This window comes from Euprymna scolopes, chromosome 29 (genome assembly GCF_053919585.1).
Source record: "Euprymna scolopes isolate OS-2025 chromosome 29, ASM5391958v1, whole genome shotgun sequence".
In the NCBI taxonomy this organism is placed as follows: Eukaryota; Metazoa; Mollusca; class Cephalopoda; order Sepiida; family Sepiolidae; genus Euprymna; species Euprymna scolopes.
In genome coordinates, this window is record NC_136510.1 from 63,273,486 (window position 1) to 63,292,208 (window position 18,723).

Here is an 18,723-nt window from a genome sequence, read left to right on the forward strand (position 1 = left end):
TGTAACATATATAGTTTCACAATGCATAGCTGTCCTGAAACATTGAAAAATATTTCTTATATTCTGTTGTAAAAAATATAATTTCACCAAGCATAGCTGTCCTGAATTATTGAAAAATATTTTTTATATTCTGTTGTAAAAAAAATAATTTCACCAACCATAGCTGTCCTGAAGAATTTCAAAATATTTCTCATGTTCTGTTGTAAAAATATAGTTTCACCAAGCATAGCTGTGCTGACTTATTGAAGAATATTTCTTATATTCTGTTGTAAAAAATATAGTTTCACCAAGCGTAGCTGTCCTGAAGCATTCAAAAAATATTTCTTATATTCTGTTGTAAAATATATATTTTCACCATGCATAGCTGTCCTGAATTATTGAAAAATATTTCTTATATTCTGTTGTAAAAAGTATAGTTTCACCATGCATAGCTGTCCTGAATTATTGAAAAATATTTCTTATATTCTGTTGTAAAAAATATAGTTTCACCATGCATAGCTGTCCTGAAGCATTGAAAAATATTTCTTATATTCTTTTGTAAAAAATATAGTTTCACAATGCATAGCTGTCCTGAATTATTGAAGAATATTTCTTATATTCTGTTGTAAAAAATATAGTTTTGCCATGCATAGCTGTCCTGAAGCATTCCAAAAATATTTCTTATATTCTGTTTTAAAAATATAATTTAGCCATGCATAACTGTCCTGCATAATTGAAAAATATTTCTTATAGTCTTTTGTAAAAAGTATAGTTTCACCAAGCATAGCTTACCTGAAGCATTCAAAAAATATCTCTTTTATTCTGTTGTAAAAAGTTTCATTTAACCAAGCATAGCTGTGTTGAAGCATTCAAAAAATATTTCTTATATTCTGTTGTAAAAAATATAGTTTTACCATGCATAGCTGTCCTGAAGCATTGAAAAATATTTCTTATATTCTGTTGTAAAAAATGTAGTTTAACAATGCATAGCTGTCCTGAAGCATTTACAAATATTTCTTATATTTTTTGTAAAAAATATAGTTTCACCATGCATAGCTGTCCTGAAGCATTTAAAAATATTACTTAAATGCTGTTGTAAAAAATATAGTTCCTCCATGCATAGCTGTCCTGAATTATTGAAGAATATTTCTTATATTCTGTTGTAAAAAATATAGTTTCACCATGCATAGCTGTCCTGAATTATTGAAGAATATTTCTTGTTTTCTTTAGTAAAAAAATATAATTTCACCAAGCATAGCTGTCCTGGAGCATTCAAGAATATTACTTATATGCTGTTGTAAAAAATATAGTTCTACCAAGCATAGCTGTCCTGAATTATTGAAGAATATTTCTTATATTCTGTTGTAAAAAATATAGTTTCACCATGCATAGCTGTCCTGAATTATTGAAGAATATTTCTTATTTTCTTTAGTAAAAAAATATAATTTCACCAAGCATAGCTGTCCTAGAGCATTGGAGAATATTTCTTATATTCTGTTGTAAAAATATAGTTTCACCATGCATAGCTGTCCTGAATTATTGAAAAATATTTCTTATATTCTGTTGTAAAAAATATAGTTTCACCATGCATAGCTGTCCTGAATTATTGAAAAATATTTCTTGTACTCTGTTGTAAAAAATGTAGTTTAACCATGCATAGCTGTCCTGAAGCATTCAAAAAATATCTCTTTTATTCTGTTTAAAAAAGTATAGTTTAACCAAGCATAGCTGTCCTGAAACATTAAAAAAATATTTCTTATATTCTGTTGTAAAAAATATAGTTTGACCAAGCATAGCTGTCCTGAATTATTTAAAAATATTTCTTATATTCTGTTGTAAAAAATATAGTTTCACCATGCATAGCTGTCCTTAATTATTGAAGAATATTTCTTATATTCTGTTGTAAAAAATATAGTTTCACCATGCATAGCTGTCCTGAAGCATTAAAAAAATATTTCTTATATTCTGTTGTAAAAATGTAGTTTCACAAAGCATAGCTGTCCTTTAGCATTGAAAAATATTTCTTGTATTCTGTTGTAACATATATAGTTTCACAATGCATAGCTGTCCTGAAACATTGAAAAATATTTCTTATATTCTGTTGTAAAAAATATAATTTCACCAAGCATAGCTGTCCTGAATTATTGAAAAATATTTTTTATATTCTGTTGTAAAAAAAATAATTTCACCAACCATAGCTGTCCTGAAGAATTTCAAAATATTTCACATATTCTGTTGTAAAAATATAGTTTCACCAAGCATAGCTGTGCTGACTTATTGAAGAATATTTCTTATATTCTGTTGTAAAAAATATAGTTTCACCAAGCATAGCTGTCCTGAAGCATTCAAAAAATATTTCTTATATTCTGTTGTAAAATATATATTTTCACCATGCATAGCTGTCCTGAATTATTGAAAAATATTTCTTATATTCTGTTGTAAAAAGTATAGTTTCACCATGCATAGCTGTCCTGAATTATTGAAAAATATTTCTTATATTCTGTTGTAAAAAATATAGTTTCACAATGCATAGCTGTCCTGAAGCATTGAAAAATATTTCTTATATGCTTTTGTAAAAAATATAGTTTCACCATGCATAGCTGTCCGGAATTATTGAAGAATATTTCTTATATTCTGTTGTAAAAAATATAGTTTTGCCATGCATAGCTGTCCTGAAGCATTCAAAAAATATTTCTTATATTCTGTTTTAAAAATATAGTTTAGCCATGCATAGCTGTCCTGCATAATTGAAAAATATTTCTTATAGTCTTTTGTAAAAAGTATAGTTTCACCAAGCATAGCTTACCTGAAGCATTCAAAAAATATCTCTTTTATTCTGTTGTAAAAAGTTTCATTTAACCAAGCATAGCTGTGTTGAAGCATTCAAAAAATATTTCTTATATTCTGTTGTAAAAAATATAGTTTTACCATGCATAGCTGTCCTGAATCATTGAAAAATATTTCTTATATTCTGTTGTAAAAAATGTAGTTTAACCATGCATAGCTGTCCTGAAGCATTTACAAATATTTCTTATATTTTTTGTAAAAAATATAGTTTCACCATGCATAGCTGTCCTGAAGCATTTAAAAATATTACTTAAATGCTGTTGTAAAAAATATAGTTCTTCCATGCATAGCTGTCCTGAATTATTGAAGAATATTTCTTATATTCTGTTGTAAAAAATATAGTTTCACCATGCATAGCTGTCCTGAATTATTGAAGAATATTTCTTGTTTTCTTTAGTAAAAAAATATAATTTCACCAAGCATAGCTGTCCTGGAGCATTCAAGAATATTACTTATATGCTGTTGTAAAAAATATAGTTCTACCAAGCATAGCTGTCCTGAATTATTGAAGAATATTTCTTATATTCTGTTGTAAAAAATATAGTTTCACCATGCATAGCTGTCCTGAATTATTGAAGAATATTTCTTATTTTCTTTAGTAAAAAAATATAATTTCACCAAGCATAGCTGTCCTAGAGCATTGGAGAATATTTCTTATATTCTGTTGTAAAAATATAGTTTCACCATGCATAGCTGTCCTGAATTATTAAAAAATATTTCTTATATTCTGTTGTAAAAAATATAGTTTCACCATGCATAGCTGTCCTGAATTATTGAAAAATATTTCTTGTACTCTGTTGTAAAAAATGTAGTTTAACCATGCATAGCTGTCCTGAAGCATTCAAAAAATATCTCTTTTATTCTGTTTTAAACAGTATAGTTTAACCAAGCATAGCTGTCCTGAAACATTAAAAAAATATTTCTTATATTCTGTTGTAAAAAATATTGTTTGACCAAGCATAGCTGTCCTGAATTATTTAAAAATATTTCTTATATTCTGTTGTAAAAAATATAGTTTCACCATGCATAGCTGTCCTTAATTATTGAAGAATATTTCTTATATTCTGTTGTAAAAAATATAGTTTCACAATGCATAGCTGTCCTGAAGCATTAAAAAAATATTTCTTATATTCTGTTGTAAAAAATATAGTTTAACCATGCATAGCTGTCCTGAATTATTAAAAAATATTTTTTATATTCTGTTGTAAACATGTAGTTTCACATAGCATAGCTGTCCTTTAGCATTGAAAAATATTTCTTGTATTCTGTTGTAACATATATAGTTTCACAATGCATAGCTGTCCTGAAACATTGAAAAATATTTCTTATATTCTGTTGTAAAAAATATAATTTCACCAAGCATAGCTGTCCTTATTTATTGCAAAATATTTCTTATATTCTGTTGTAAAAAATATAATTTCACCAACCATAGCTGTCCTGAAGCATTTCAAAATATTTCTCATATTCTGTTGTAAAAATATAGTTTCACTAAGCATAGCTGTCCTGACTTATTGAAGAATATTTCTTATATTCTGTTGTAAAAAATATAGTTTCACGAAGCATAGCTGTCCTGAAGCATTCAAAAAATATTTCTTATATTCTGTTGTAAAAAATATAGTTTCACCAAGCATAGCTGTCCTGAATTATTGAAAAATATTTCTTATATTCTGTTGTAAAAAGTATAGTTTCACCATGCATAGCTGTCCTGAATTATTGAAAAATATTTCTTATATTCTGTTGTAAAAAATATAGTTTCACCATGCATAGCTGTCCTGAAGCATTGAAAAATATTTCTTATATTCTTTTGTAACAAATATAGTTTCACCATGCATAGCTGTCCTGAATTATTGAAGAATATTTCTTATATTCTGTTGTAAAAAATATAGTTTTGCCATGCATAGCTGTCCTGAAGCATTCGAAAAATATTTCTTATATTCTGTTGTAAAAAATATAGTTTAGCCATGCATAGCTGTCCTGCATAAATGTAAAAATATCTCTTATATTCTGTTGTAAAAAGTATAGTTTCACCAAGCATAGCTTACCTGAAGCATTGAAAAAATATCTCTTTTATTCTGTTGTAAAAAGTTTCATTTAACCAAGCATAGCTGTCCTGAAGCATTCAAAAAATATTTCTTATATTCTGTTGTAAAAAATATAGTTTTACAATGCATAGCTGTCCTGAAGCATTGAAAAATATTTCTTATATTCTTTTGTAAAAAAATATAATTTCACCTAGCATAGCTGTCCTGAATTATTGAAGAATATTTCTTATATTCTGTTGTAAAAAATATAGTTTCACTATGCATAGCTGTCCTGAATTATTGAAAAATATTTCTTATATTCTGTTGTAAAAAATATAGTTTTACCATGCATAGCTGCCCTGAATTCTTGAAGAATATTTCTTATATTCTGTTGTAAAAAATATAGTTTCACCATGCATAGCTGTCCTGAATTATTGATAAATATTTCTTATATTCTGTTTTAAAAAATATAATATCACAAAGCATAGCTGCCCTGAATTATTGAAAAATATTTTTTTTATTCTGTTGTAAAAAATGTAGTTTCACCATGCATAGCTGTCCTGAAGCATTCAAAAAATATTTCTTATATTCTGTTGTAAAAAAAATAGTTTCACCATGCATAGCTGTCCTTAATTATTGAAAAATATTTCTTATATTCTGGTGTAAAAAATATAGTTTCACCAAGCATTGCTGTCCTGAAGCATTCAAAAAATATTTCTTATATTCTGTTGTAAAAAATATAGTTTAACCATGCATAGCTGTCCTGAATTATTGAAAAATATTTCTTATATTCTGTTGTAAAAAATATAGTTTCACCATGCATAGCTGTCCTGAAGCATTTAAAAATATTTCTTATATTTTTTGTAAAAAATATAGTTCTACCATGCATAGCTGTCCTGAAGCATTTAAAAATATTACTTATATGCTGTTGTAAAAAATATAGTTCTACCATACATAGCTGTCCTGAATTATTGAAGAATATTTCTTATATTCTGTTGTAAAAAATATAGTTTCACCATGCATAGCTGTCCTGAATTATTGAAGAATATTTCTTATTTTCTTTAGTAAAAAAAACTAATTACACCAAGCATAGCTGTCCTAGAGCATTGGAGAATATTTCTTTTATTCTGTTGTAAAAATATAGTTTCACCATGCATAGCTGTCCTGAATTATTGAAAAATATTTCTTATATTCTGTTGTAAAAAATGTAGTTTAACCATGCATAGCTGTCCTGAATTATTGAAAAATATTTCTTATATTCTATTGTAAAAAATTATACTCTCACCATGCATAGCTGTCCTGAAGCATTGAAAATATTTCTTATATCCGATTGTAAAAAATAAGTTTCACCAAGCATAGCTGTCCTGAAGCATTTAAAAAAAAACACTTATATTTTGTTGTAAAAAAAATAGGTTTCACAATGGATAGCTGTACTGAAGAATTTAAAAATATTTCTTATATTCTATTGTAAAAAAATGTAGTTTAACCAAGCATGGCTGTCCTTAATTATTGAAAAATATTTCTTATATTTTGTTGTAAAACGATATACTCTCACCAAGCATAGCTGTCTTGAAGCATTTAACAATATTTCTAATCTTCGGTTGTACAGATATAGTTTCACCAAGCATAGCTGTCCTGAAGTATTTAAAAATATTTCTTATATTCTGTGGTAAAAAAAATAGTTTCACCATGCATAGCTGTCTTGAAGCATGTAAAAATAATTATCATATTCTATTGTAAAGAATAGTTTAACCACGCATAGCTGTCCTGAATTATTGAAAAATATTTCTTATATTCTGTTGTAAAAAATATAGTTTCACCATGCATAGCTGTCCTGAAGCATTGAAACGTATTTCTTATATTCTGTTGTAACATATATAGTTTCACCATGCATAGCTGTCCTGAAGCATTGAAAAATATTTCTTACATTCTATTGTAAAAAAATACAGTTTCACCATGCATAGCTGTCCTGAAGCATTTAAAAATATCACTTATATTTTGTTGTAAAAAAATAGGTTTCACCATGGATAGCTGTACTGAAGCATTGAAAAATATTTCTTATATGCTATTGTAAAAAATATAGTTTCACCAAGTTTAGCTGTCCTAATGCATTGAAAAATAATTCTTATATTCTTTTGGAAAGATATAATTTCACCAAGCATAGCTGTCCTGAAGCATTCAAAAATAATTCTTATATTCTGTTGTAAAAAATATAATTTCACCAAGCATAGCTGTCCTGAAGCATTGAAAAATATTTCTTATATTCTGTTGTAAAAAATATAGTTTCACAATGCATAGCTGTCCTGAATTATTAAAAAATATTTTTTATATTCTGTTGGAAACATGTAGTTTCACAAAGCATAGCTGTCCTGTAGGATTGAAAAATAATTCTTGTATTCTGTTGTAACATATATAGTTTCACAATGCATAGCTGTCCTGAAACATTGAAAAATATTTCTTATATTCTGTTGTAAAAAATATAATTTCACCAAGCATAGCTGTCCTGAATTATTGAAAAATATTTTTTTTAAAATTAAATAATATATTTCTTATATTCTGTTGTAAAAAATATAGTTTCACCAAGCATAGCTGTCTTGAATTATTGAAAAATATTTCTTATATTCTGTTGTAAAAAATATAGTTTCACCATGCATAGCTGTCCTAAAGCATTCAAAAATATTTCTTATATTCTTTTGTAAAAAAATATAATTTCACCAAGCATAGCTGTCCTGAATTATTGAAGAATATTTCTTATATTCTGTTGTAAAAAATATAGTTTCACCATGCATAGCTGTCCTGAAGCATTGAAAAATATTTCTTATATTCTGTTGTAAAAAATATAGTTTCACCATGCATAGCTGTCCTTAATTATTGAAAAATATTTCTTATATTCTGTTGTAAAAAATATAATTTCACCAAGCATAGCTGTCCTGAAGCAGTGAAAAATATTTCTTATATTCTGTTTTAAAAAATATAATATCACAAAGCATAGCTGTCCTGAATTATTGAAAAATATTTCTTATATTCTGTTGTAAACAATGTAGTTTTACCATGCATAGCTGTCCTGAAGCATTCAAAAAATATTTCTTATATTCTGTTGTAAAAAAAATAGTTTCATCATGCATAGCTGTCCTTAATTATTGTAAAATATTTCTTATATTCTGTTGTAAAAAATATAGTTTGACCATGCATAGCTGTCCTGAAGCATTTAAAAATATTTCTTATATTTTTTGTAAAAAATATAGTTTCACCATGCATAGCTGTCCTGAATTATTGAAAAATATTTCTTGTACTCTATTGTAAAAAATGTAGTTTAACCATGCATAGCTGTCCTGAAGCATTCAAAAAATATCTCTTTTATTCTGTTTAAAAAAGTATAGTTTAACCAAGCATAGCTGTCCTGAAACATTCAAAAAATATTTCTTATATTCTGTTGTAAAAAATATAGTTTCACCAAGCATAGCTGTCCTGAATTATTGAAAAATATTTCTTATATTCTGTTGTAAAAATATAAATTAACCAAGCATAGCTGTCCTTATTTATTGCAAAATATTTCTTATATTCTGTTGTAAAAAATATAATTTCACCAAGCATTGCTGTCCTGAATTATTGAAGAATATTTCTTATATTCTGTTGTAAAAAATATAGTTTCACCAAGCATAGCTGTCCTGAGTCATTCAAAAAATATTTCTTATATTCTGTTGAAAAAATATAGTTTCACCATGCATAGCTGTCCTAAAGCATTGAAAAATATTTCTTATATTCTTTTGTAAAAAAATATAATTTCACAAAGCATAGCTGTCCTGAATTATTGAAGAATATTTCTTATATTCTGTTGTAAAAAATATAGTTTCACCATGCATAGCTGTCCTGAAGCATTGAAAAATATTTCTTATATTCTGTTGTAAAAATATAAATTAACCAAGCATAGCTGTCCTTATTTATTGCAAAATATTTCTTATATTCTGTTGTAAAAAATATAATTTCACCAAGCATTGCTGTCCTGAATTATTGAAGAATATTTCTTATATTCTGTTGTAAAAAATATAGTTTCACCAAGCATAGCTGTCCTGAGTCATTCAAAAAATATTTCTTATATTCTGTTGAAAAAATATAGTTTCACCATGCATAGCTGTCCTGAATTATTGACAAATATTTCTTATATTCTGTAGTAAAAAATATAGTTTCACCATGCACAAATCTCCTGAAGCATTCAACAAATATTTCTTATATTCTTTTGAAAAAATATAGTTTCACCATGCATAGCTGTCCTGAATTATTGAAGAATATTTCTTATGTTCTGTTGTAAAATATATAGTTTTGCCATGCATAGCTGTCCTGAAGCATCCAAAAAATATTTCTTATATTCTGTTGTAAAAAATATAGTGTAGCCATGCATAGCTGTTCTGCATAATTTAAAGATATTTCTTATATTCTGTTGTAAAAAGTATAGTCTCACCAATCATTGCTGTCCTAAAGACTTGAAACATATTTCTTATATTCTTTTGTAAAAAAATATAATTTCACCAAGTATAGCTGTCCTGAATTATTGAAGAATATTTCTTATATTCTGTTGTAAAAAATATAGTTTCACCATGCATAGCTGTCCTGAAGCATTGAAAAATATTTCTTATATTCTGTTGTAAAAAATATAGTTTTACCATGCATAGCTGTCCTGAATTATTGAAGACTATTTCTTATATTCTGTTGTAAAAAATATAGTTTCACCATGCATAGCTGTCCTGAATTATTGAAAAATATTTCATATATTCTGTTGTAAAAATTATAATTTTACCAAGCATAGCTGTCCTGAAGCAGTGAAAAATATTTCTTATATTCTGTTTTAAAAAATACCATATCACAAAGCATAGCTGTCCTGAATTATTGAAAAATATTTCTTATATTCTGTAGTAAAAAATATAGTTTCACCATGCATAGCTGTCCTTAATTATTGAAGAATATTTCTTATATTCTGTTGTAAAAAATATTGTTTCACCAAGCATTGCTGTCCTGAAGCATTAAAAAAATATTTCTTTTATTCTGTTGTAAAAAATATAGTTTCACCATGCATAGCTGTCCTGAATTATTAAAAAATATTTTTTATATTCTGTTGTAAAAATGTAGTTTCACAAAGCATAGCTGTCCTGTAGGATTGAAAAATATTTCTTGTATTCTGTTGTAACATATATAGTTTCACAATGCATAGCTGTCCTGAAGCATTTAAAAATATTTCTTATATTCTGTTGTAAAAAATATAATTTCACCAAGCATAGCTGTCCTTATCTATTGCAAAATATTTCTTATATTCTGTTGTAAAAAATATAATTTAACCAAGCATAGCTGTCCTGAATTATTGAAAAATATTTTTTATATTCTGTTGTAAAAAAATAATTTCACCAACCATAGCTGTCCTGAAGCATTTCAAAATATTTCTTATATTCTGTTGTAAAAAATATAGTTTCACCAAGCATAGCTGTCCTGAAGCATTCAAAAAATATTTCTTATATTCTGTTGTAAAATATATATTTTCACCATGCATAGCTGTCCTGAATTATTGAAAAATATTTCTTATATTCTGTTGTAAAAAGTATAGTTTAACCATGCATAGCTGTCCTGAATTATTTAAAATATTTCTTATATTCTGTTGTAAAAAATATAGTTTCACCATGCATAGCTGTCCTGAAGCATTGAAAAATATTTCTTATATTCTTTTGTAAAAAATATAGTTTCACCATGCATAGCTGTCCTGAATTATTGAAGAATATTTCTTATATTCTGTTGTAAAAAATATAGTTTTGCCATGCATAGCTGTCCTGAAGAATTCAAAAAATATTTCTTATATTCTGTTTTAAAAATATAGTTTAGCCATGCATAGCTGTCCTGCATAATTGAAAAATATTTCTTATATTCTTTTGTAAAAAGTATAGTTTCACCAAGCATAGCTTACCTGAAGCATTCAAAAAATATCTCTTTTATTCTGTTGTAAAAAGTTTCATTTAACAAAGCATAGCTGTGTTAAAGCATTCAAAAAATATTTCTTATATTCTGTTGTAAAAAATATAGTTTTACCATGCATAGCTGTCCTGAAGCATTGAAAAATATTTCTTATATTCTGTTGTAAAAAATGTAGTTTAACCATGCATAGCTGTCCTGAAGCATTTACAAATATTTCTTATATTTTTTGTAAAAAATATAGTTTCACCATGCATAGCTGTCCTGAAGCATTTAAAAATATTACTTAAATGCTGTTGTAAAAAATATAGTTCTTCCATGCATAGCTGTCCTGACTTATTGAAGAATATTTCTTATATTCTGTTGTAAAAAATATAGTTTCACCATGCATAGCTGTCCTGAATTATTGAAGAATATTTCTTGTTATCTTTAGTAAAAAAATATAATTTCACCAAGCATAGCTGTCCTGGAGCATTCAAGAATATTACTTATATGCTGTTGTAAAAAATATAGTTCTACCATGCATAGCTGTCCTGAATTATTGAAGACTATTTCTTATATTCTGTTGTAAAAAATATAGTTTCACCATGCATAGCTGTCCTGACTTATTGAAGAATATTTCTTATTTTCTTTAGTAAAAAAATATAATTTGACCAAGTATAGCTGTACTAGAGCATTGGAGAATATTTCTTATATTCTGTTGTAAAAATATAGTTTCACCATGCATAGCTGTCCTGAATTATTGAAAAATATTTCTTATATTCTGTTGTAAAAAATATAGTTTCACCATGCATAGCTGTCCTGAATTATTGAAAAATATTTCTTGTACTCTGTTGTAAAAATGTAGTTTAACCATGCATAGCTGTCCTGAAGCATTCAAAAAATATCTCTTTTATTCTGTTTAAAAAAGTATAGTTTAACCAAGCATAGCTGTCCTGAAACATTAAAAAAATATTTCTTATATTCTGTTGTAAAAAATATAGTTTCACCAAGCATAGCTGTCCTGAATTATTTAAAAATATTTCTTATATTCTGTTGTAAAAAATATAGTTTCACCATGCATAGGTGTCCTTAATTATTGAAGAATATTTCTTATATTCTGTTGTAAAAAATATAGTTTCACCAAGCATTGCTGTCCTGAAGCATTAAAAAAATATTTCTTATATTCTGTTGTAAAAAATATAGTTTCACCATGCATAGCTGTCCTGAATTATTAAAAAATATTTTTTATATTCTGTTGTAAACATGTAGTTTCACAAAGCATAGCTGTCCTTTAGCATTGAAAAATATTTCTTGTATTCTGTTGTAACATATATAGTTTCACAATGCATAGCTGTCCTGAAACATTGAAAAATATTTCTTATATTCTGTTGTAAAAAATATAATTTCACCAAGCATAGCTGTCCTTATTTATTGCAAAATATTTCATATATTCTGTTGTAAAAAATATAATTTCACCAACCATAGCTGTCCTGAAGCATTTCAAAATATTTCTCATATTCTGTTGTAAAAATATAGTTTCACTAAGCATAGCTGTCCTGACTTATTGAAGAATATTTCTTATATTCTGTTGTAAAAAATATAGTTTCACGAAGCATAGCTGTCCTGAAGCATTCAAAAAATATTTCTTATATTCTGTTGTAAAAAATATAGTTTCACCAAGCATAGCTGTCCTGAATTATTGAAAAATATTTCTTATATTCTGTTGTAAAAAGTATAGTTTCACCATGCATAGCTGTCCTGAATTAATGAAAAATATTTCTTATATTCTGTTGTAAAAAATATAGTTTCACCATGCATAGCTGTCCTGAAGCATTGAAAAATATTTCTTATATTCTTTTGTAACAAATATAGTTTCACCATGCATTGCTGTCCTGAATTATTGAAGAATATTTCTTATATTCTGTTGTAAAAAATATAGTTTTGCCATGCATAGCTGTCCTGAAGCATTCAAAAAATATTTCTTATATTCTGTTGTAAAAAATATAGTTTAGCCATGCATAGCTGTCCTGCATAAATGTAAAAATATTTCTTATATTCTGTTGTAAAAAGTATAGTTTCACCAAGCATAGCTTACCTGAAGCATTCAAAAAATATCTCTTTTATTCTGTTGTAAAAAGTTTCATTTAACCAAGCATAGCTGTCCTGAAGCATTCAAAAAATATTTCTTATATTCTGTTGTAAAAAATATAGTTTTACCATGCATAGCTGTCCTGAAGCATTGAAAAATATTTCTTATATTCTTTTGTAAAAAAATATAATTTCACCTAGCATAGCTGTCCTGAATTATTGAAGAATATTTCTTATATTCTGTTGTAAAAAATATAGTTTAACCAAGCATAGCTGTCCTGAATTATTGAAAAATATTTCTTATATTCTGTTGTAAAAAATATAGTTTTACCATGCATAGCTGCCCTGAATTCTTGAAGAATATTTCTTATATTCTGTTGTAAAAAATATAGTTTCACCATGCATAGCTGTCCTTAATTATTGAAAAATATTTCTTATATTCTGTTTTAAAAAATATAATATCACAAAGCATAGCTGCCCTGAATTATTGAAAAATATTTTTTATATTCTGTTGTAAAAAATATAGTTTCACCATGCATAGCTGTCCTGAAGCATTCAAAAAATATTTCTTATATTCTGTTGTAAAAAAAATAGTATCACCATGCATAGCTGTCCTTAATTATTGAAAAATATTTCTTATATTCTGGTGTAAAAAATATAGTTTCACCAAGCATTGCTGTCCTGAAGCATTCAAAAAATATTTCTTATATTCTGTTGTAAAAAATATAGTTTAACCATGCATAGCTGTCCTGAATTATTGAAAAATATTTCTTATATTCTGTTGTAAAAAATATAGTTTCACCATGCATAGCTGTCCTGAAGCATTTAAAAATATTTCTTATATTTTTTGTAAAAAATATAGTTCTACCATGCATAGCTGTCCTGAAGCATTTAAAAATATTACTTATATGCTGTTGTGAAAAATATAGTTCTACCATACATAGCTGTCCTGAATTATTGAAGAATATTTCTTATATTCTGTTGTAAAAGTATAGTTTCACCATGCATAGCTGTCCTTAATTATTGAAGAATATTTCTTATTTTCTTTAGTAAAAAAAACTAATTACACCAAGCATAGCTGTCCTAGAGCATTGGAGAATATTTCTTTTATTCTGTTGTAAAAATATAGTTTCACCATGCATAGCTGTCCTGAATTATTGCAAAATATTTCTTATATTCTGTTGTAAAAAATGTAGTTTAACCATGCATAGCTGTTCTGAATTATTGAAAAATATTTCTTATATTCTATTGTAAAAAATTATACTCTCACCATGCATAGCTGTCCTGAAGCATTGAAAATATTTCTTATATCCGATTGTAACAAAATAAGTTTCACCAAGCATAGCTGTCCTGAAGCATTTAAAAAAAAACACTTATATTTTGTTGTAAAAAAAATAGGTTTCACAATGGATAGCTGTACTGAAGATTTTAAAAATATTTCTTGTAAAAAAATGTAGTTTAACCAAGCATGGCTGTCCTTAATTATTGAAAAATATTTCTTATATTTTGTTGTAAAACGATATACTCTCACCAAGCATAGCTGTCTTTAAGCATTTAACAATATTTCTAATCTTCGGTTGTACAGATATAGTTTCACCAAGCATAGCTGTCCTGAAGTATTTAAAAATATTTCTTATATTCTGTGGTAAAAAAAATAGTTTCACCATGCATAGCTGTCTTGAAGCATGTAAAAATAATTCTCATATTCTATTGTAAAGAATAGTTTCACCATGCATAGCTGTCCTGAATTATTGAAAAATATTTCTTATATTCTGTTGTAAAAAATATAGTTTCACCATGCATAGCTGTCCTGAAGCATTGAAACGTATTTCTTATATTCTGTTGTAACATATATAGTTTCACCATGCATAGCTGTCCTGAAGCATTGAAAAATATTTCTTATATTCTATTGTAAAAAAATACAGTTTCACCATGCATAGCTGTCCTGAAGCATTTAAAAATATCACTTATATTTTGTTGTAAAAAAATAGGTTTCACCATGGATAGCTGTACTGAAGCATTGAAAAATATTTCTTATATTCTATTGTAAAAAATATAGTTTCACCAAGTTTAGCTGTCCTAATGCATTGAAAAATAATTCTTATATTCTTTTGGAAAGATATAATTTCACCAAGCATAGCTGTCCTGAAGCATTCAAAAATAATTCTTATATTCTGTTGTAAAAAATATAATTTCACCAAGCATAGCTGTCCTGAAGCATTGAAAAATATTTCTTATATTCTGTTGTAAAAAATATAATATCACCAAGCATAGCAGTCCTGAATTATTGAAAAATATTGCTTATATTCTTTTGTAAACAATATAGTTTCACCAGACATTGCTGTCCGGAAGCATTCAAAAAATATTTCTACTATTCTGTGTAAAAAATATAGTTTCACCATGTATAGCTGTCCTGAATTATTGAAAAATATTTCTTATATTCTGTTGTAAAAAATATAGTTTCACCATGCATAGCTGTCCTGAAGCATTGAAAAATATTTCTTATATTCTGTTGTAAAAAATATAGTTTCACCATGCATAGCTGTCCTTAATTATTGAAAAATATTTCTTATATTCTGTTGTAAAAAATATAATTTCACCAAGCATAGCTGTCCTGAATTATTGAAAAAAATTTCTTATATTCTGTTGTAAAAAATATAATTTCACCAAGCATAGCTGTCCTGAATTGTTGAAACAATATTTCTTATACTGTGTTGTAAAAATATAATTTCACCATGCATAGCTGTCCTGAAGCATTAAAAAATATTTCTTATATTCTGTTGTAAAAAATAGAGTTTCACCATGCATAACTCTCCTGAATTATTGAAGAATATTTCTTATATTCTGTTGTAAAAAATATAGTTTCACCAAGCATAGCTGTCCTGAATTATGGAAAAATATTGCTTATATTCTGTTGTAAAAAATGAAGTTTCACCATGCATAGCTGTCCTGAATTATTGAGAAATATTTCTTATATTCTTTTGTAAAAAAATATAATTTCACTAAGCATAGCTGTCCTGGAGCATTGAAGAATATTTCTTATATTGTGTTGTAAAAAATATAGTTTCACCATGCATAGCTGTCCTGAATTATTGAAAAACATTTCTTATATTCTGTTGTAAATAATATAGTTTCACCATGCATAGCTGTCTTGAAGCATTGAAAAATATTTCTTATATTCTGTTGTAAAAAATATTGTTTCACCAAGCATTGCTGTCCTGAAGCATTCAAAAAATATCTCTTTTATTCTGTTGTAAAAAATATAGTTTTACCAGGCATAGCTGTCCTGAATTATTGAAAAATTTTTCTTATATTCTTTTGTAAAAAATTATAATTACACCAAGCATAGCTGTCCTTGAGCATTTAAGAATATTTCTTATATTCTGTTGTAAAAAATATAGTTTCACCAAGCATAGCTGTCCTCGAGCATTGAAGAATATTCCTATATTCTGTTGTAAAAAATATAGTTTCACCATGCATAGCTGTCCTGAAGCATTGAAAAATATTTCTTATATTCTGTTGTAAAAAATATAGTTTCACCAAGCATAGCTCTCCTGAATTATTGAAGAATATTTCTTATATTCTGTTGTAAAAAATATAGTTTCACCATACATAGCTGTCCTAAATGATTGAAAAATATTTCTTATATTCTGTTGTAAAAAATATAGTTTCACCATGCATTGCTGTCCTGAATTATTGAAAAATATTTCTTATATACTGTTATAAAAAATATAGTTTCACCAAGCATTGCTGTCCTGAAGCATTAAAAAAATATTTCTTATATTCTGTTGTAAAAAATATAGTTTCACCATACATAGCTGTCCTGAATTATTGAAAAATATTTCTTATATTCTGTTATAAAAAATATAGTTTCACCATGCATTGCTGTCCTGAAGCATTGAAAAATATTTCTTATATTCTGTTGTAAAAATATACTTTAACCAAGCATTGATGTCCTGAAGCATTCAAAAAATATTTCCTGTATTCTGTTGTAAAAAATATAGTTTCACCATGCATAGCTGTCTTGAATTATTGAAAAATATTTCTTATATTCTGTTGTAAAAAATATAGTTTCACCATGCATAGCTGTCCTGAATTATTGAAAAATATTTCTTATATTCTGTTGTAAAAAATAGAGTTTCACCATGCATAACTGTCCTGAAGCATTGAAAAATATTTCTTATATTCTGTTGTAAAAAATATAGTTTCACCAAGCATTGCTGTCCTGAAGCATTAAAAAAATATTTCTTATATTCTGTTGTAAAAAATATAGTTTCACCATGCATAGCTGTCCTGAATTATTGAAAAATATTTCTTATATTCTGTTGTAAAAAATATAGTTTCACCATGCATTGCTGTCCTGAATTATTGAAAAATATGTCTTATATTCTGTTGTAAAAAATATAGTTTCACCAAGCATAGCTGTCCTGGAGCATTTAAAATATTTCTCATATTCTGTTGTAAAAAATTTAGTTTCACCAAGCATAGCTGTCCTGGAGCATTGAAGAATATTTTTCATATTCTGTTGTAAAAAATTTAGTTTCACCAAGCATAGCTGTCCTGAATTATGGAAAAATATTTCTTATATTCTGTTGTAAAAAATGAAGTTTCACCATGCATAGCTGTCCTGAATTATTGAAAAATATTTCCTATATTCTTTTGTAAAAAAATATAATTTCACCAAGCATAGCTGTCCTGGAGCATTGAAGAATATTTCTTATATTCTGTTGTAAAAAATATAGTTTCACCATGCATAGCTGTCCTGAATTATTGAAAAACATTTCTTATATTCTGTTGTAAAAAATATAGTTTCACCATGCATAGCTGTCCTGAAGCATTGAAAAATATTTCTTATATTCTGTTGTAAAAAATATTGTTTCACCAAGCATTGCTGTCCTGAAGCATTAAAAAAATATTACTTTTATTCTGTTGTAAAAAATATAGTTTTACCAGGCATAGCTGTCCTGAATTATTGAAAAATATTTCTTATATTCTTTTGTAAAAAATTATAATTACACTAAGCATAGCTGTCCTTGAGCATTGAAGAATATTTCTTATATTCTGTTGTAGAAAATATAGTTTCAATATGCATAGCTGTCCTGAAGCATTTAAAAATATAATATCACCAAGCATAGCTGTCCTGAATTATTGAAAAATATTTCTTATATTCTTTTGTAAAAAATACAGTTTCACCAAGCAAAGCTGTCCTGAAGCATTCAAAAAATATTTCTTATATTCTGTTGTAAAAAATGTAGTTTCACCATGTATAGCTGTCTGAATTATTGAAAAATATTTCTTATATTCTGTTGTAAAAAATATAGTTTCACCATGCATAGCTGTCCTGAAGCATTAAAAAAATATTTCTTATATTCTGTTGTAAAAAGTATAGTTTCACCATGCATAGCTGTCCTGAAGCATTGAAAAATATTTTTTTTATGCTGTTGTAAAAAATATAGTTTCACCATGCATAGCTGTCCTGAAGCATTGAAAAATATTTCTTATATTCTGTTGTAAAAAAGATAGTTTCACCATGCATAGCTGTCCGGAATTATTGAAGAATATTTCTTATATTCCGTTGTAAAAAATGTAGTTTCACCAAGCATAGCTGTCCTGAAGCATTCAAAAAATATTTCTTATATTCGGTTGTAAAACATATAGTTTCACCATGCATAGCTGTCCTGAAGCATTCAAAAAATATTTCTGATATTCTGTTATAAAAAAAATATAGTTTCACCAAGCATAGCTGTCCTGAATTATTGAAGAATATTTCTTATATTCTGTTGTTAAACATAAAATTTCACCAAGCATAGCTATCCTGGAGTATTGAAGAATATTTCTTATATTCTGTTGTAAA